The sequence below is a fragment of the Octopus bimaculoides genome, chromosome 18 (genome assembly GCF_001194135.2).
Source record: "Octopus bimaculoides isolate UCB-OBI-ISO-001 chromosome 18, ASM119413v2, whole genome shotgun sequence".
NCBI lineage: Eukaryota > Metazoa > Mollusca > Cephalopoda > Octopoda > Octopodidae > Octopus > Octopus bimaculoides.
This window is the reverse complement of record NC_068998.1, coordinates 49,644,918-49,648,076: the sequence shown is the minus strand read 5'-3', so window position 1 is coordinate 49,648,076 and position 3,159 is coordinate 49,644,918. Positions and strand designations below refer to the sequence as shown.

Sequence of the window (3,159 nt, the reverse complement as noted above, 5' to 3'; positions counted from 1 at the left end):
ATCAAAGAAGCTATTACTGCTGAAGTGATTTATGATCACAAGCATTAATCTTTATGTCAGTGAAAGAAAATTAGAAATTTAACACGCAAAAATAAATATATATATATTTGCATAATAATATTGCTAAATATAAGCAACATAATATTTAGCAGTTAAAATAAAAAGCAACGTACATAAAAAGAAAAGAAAACTAATGTATTTTTCTTGGCGCCGTCGGAAGGCTCAACGCTCTTTTCATATAATAGTTATATCTTACTTTATACTTTATGGAATAAGAAGTATGCAGTATCTTCTATTTGATTTTATAATTTAAATGTGTATTTCGAAGCTTTAGGTGACGCGATATCAATCGCAGATTGCTTCCTTATGACACAAGAAAATTGCGCTAAATCACAGTATGCAGGCATTTCCATTGCTAACTATTACAGGTTTGTGTGAATTTACTGGTACTATTAATTTTAATAATCAAAGTATATATGCGTGCATATGTGTTTACCTGTGCATGTGTGCATGTGTTTGTGAGTGTATATTTGCATGCGTGCATGTGTTTGCGTGTAAGAGAGAGAGAAAGAGAGCGAGAGAGAGAGTGAGAAAGTAATGTGTATAAACATGTAAGCATTCATTCATTTAGATATGAAATTGTACTTATAAATTAGTATACAACAGGAAATGTCAATTACTAATTGCAGTACCACTAGTAATATGATAGTCGAAGTAGCGTACCGCATATTCTCTACATTTACTACAAAAATAATGATAGTGACTTTGAAATTAGCTTGTATTTGTAGTCAGAAATAATTCAATTGCATTACTGACTCAAATTCTATCAAGGTCAAATTTACTTTCCCTGTTATCTAAATTCATATAAAAATGAAAGATTCAAGTACAGGATCGATACCTCAATCAAACCCTTTCACTTCAAAACCTATTTATATTTTGTTGCTTATGGAACTCATTATTTCTATTACTGACAGGAGTTAACATAAACTCAGGTGATGAATGATCCATAGTTAAACATTTGTTTCTCCCCGCACAATATAGGTATAGACGTGCAGATCGAAAAATAAAATGCCTGATTTCTAGCACAGAAACAACGCTATTCAGTTTCTCTCACACAAATGCCCGTTAAATTTGCCAAACTTTATTGTCATTTCATATTTTTCATGAGGAACATTAGTAACGTTCCTGATGAAGATGTAAAAAGTGGATCAGTGGTTTGCCATATTTCCAACGTCGACAGTGATAAGTGGATTTACGCAAGATGAAGAGTGTATTTTCATTCGAATAAAAAACATTTTCTTTTCATCCCCGATGTAAAAATTATCCAATGATATATAATAACGTATGATATTTTCTTTTCAAAGATATACCCAAAACGAACACATTAGAACGATGATCGGACATATACTAGTTCACATACTAGCATGTGCTAGAATAGATCGATGATCTACATTAAAGAAACGTGACTCAGTAGTTATTACACTTTATAACGGAAACAAATATTAACATAAGATTTTGATGTTTATTTATTTGTGTGATACGTCTTGTTGCCCATCTTCCAGTTAATACACCTCACCCGGAGCCTATTACATTTATTAAGCGAATATCCCAATAGTTATATTTTTGCCTTCGTGAATGAGAAAATATGCAAGATAAATTTATTTTATCACACAATACTCAGAACCTTGCCCCCATTATATATTCTAAAAGACTCCATAGAACATTTCTGCACACACACACACGTTGTTTTACATGACAATGACACAAATAAAAAAAACATTGTTTTAGAAATTAATAAAACAATTAAATTCAATTTGAATTTATTAGATTTATGTACTTTTAGTATCCAATCTTGTAGATGTAGATAGTTGTCTCCTGAGTAATCAATTGAAACATCTTGATGTATGAGATATGATTAGGTTTACTCCTTCGGATTAGTGATTGAGTTATATATAGGGTTTAGCCTTAATGTTCAGACTTAGGCATATGCGTTCTGAATTAGGGATCGGTTTAAGGTAAAAAAATGAATTAAGCATACATTTTGGGGATTGGAGATACGATATATGATCTACGGTTTAAGACTTAAGATAAATTTTGAGTTACTCATTTGTTTAGGGCTTTTGCTTGATTTCATTGTAAAAATCAAATTTTATTTTCTGTCATTTAGTATTGTAACGATTTTTGTTTATTGTTTAACATGAAGGCAGGGGATTAACAGGATCCTTAGAACGAGGGAGGACACCCTGCGAAGTTCTTTGTGCTCTCATTTCAAAATCCATCGACTTTCTCTTTTATTCGTCCAAGATTTTTATATTACAGTCCTGGAACTGATAGCATCTGTTAACATACTAAAATTGCTCACCTTGTTTCTAGATTATAAAACAGGTATTAATTGCTGAAAATAATATGATATGTTTCTGTTAGTCATACTTTTGAAAAGCAAACCAAAAGAAATAAAATATGTTTCCTTTCCAAAGTATCGCTTCGTTTTCATGAGATAGAGAGGACCTAATTGGTTAAAATTATATTAAAAAAAGAAACATTCCTTCATAAAAGTTTTGTATTTTTTATTATCAATTTCTCTTACAATGTTAGCGATTTATGTAAATGACATTGAAAATTTAATCTAAAACTAAATTTGAAAAAAAGTCGAATGAGCTTCGTCAGACCAAACAGACTCATTATTGTTCATGGTGCAAATAGTGTCATCGAACTAAAGACAATATTCCAATTTATATTTCTGAAGTTATATTCTGAATTTATTTCCCCCTTGAATCAATTTTGCATTGAATTGAGACTAAAGTTTCTAAAAAAAAAATCCAGTTTTCAATGACTGCAATCAAAACATGTCTGAAAATACACACGAAGAAAGAATTCAGGAAGAGATTTAATACTCATGCTTTTTATATTTGTTTACATTTTTACCAAACACAAATTTTAGTTCCATGATGGCAAATGAAACAAAAAATGGAGTTATGTTGTGTATAACGACTGTTCATTAAAATCCTGTTCATTAAAAACTGGCTTCACGTATGAATTATTTCTAATTGGGAGTACATTTCTTATCAAAAGTGATGTTACAAAAGTCCTGTGGTCAGGAGAAATATATTGACTTTGAAAATATTTGTGGTAGTACGATACTTCCAATGTCTATATATA

At 30.5% G+C, this 3,159-nt stretch overlaps 1 protein-coding gene and 1 long non-coding RNA gene across 2 annotated transcripts in view; one reads left to right on the top strand and one right to left on the bottom strand.

Annotated features, from left to right (window-relative positions):
• The first annotated feature begins 211 nt into the window (after positions 1 to 211).
• LOC128249883 (uncharacterized) overlaps positions 212 to 3,159 on the top strand; it is a 14,439-nt gene continuing 11,491 nt past the window's right edge. The window contains exon 1 of the transcript XR_008266014.1: positions 212 to 428. The gene's annotated coding sequence lies outside the window, so the exon portion shown is untranslated. The remainder of the gene's footprint in view (positions 429 to 3,159) is intronic.
• The window catches only part of LOC128249884 (uncharacterized), a 2,578-nt gene continuing 1,971 nt past the window's right edge, over positions 2,553 to 3,159 (bottom strand). The window contains exon 2 of the long non-coding RNA XR_008266016.1: positions 2,553 to 2,850. This is a non-coding gene — a long non-coding RNA (uncharacterized LOC128249884). The remainder of the gene's footprint in view (positions 2,851 to 3,159) is intronic.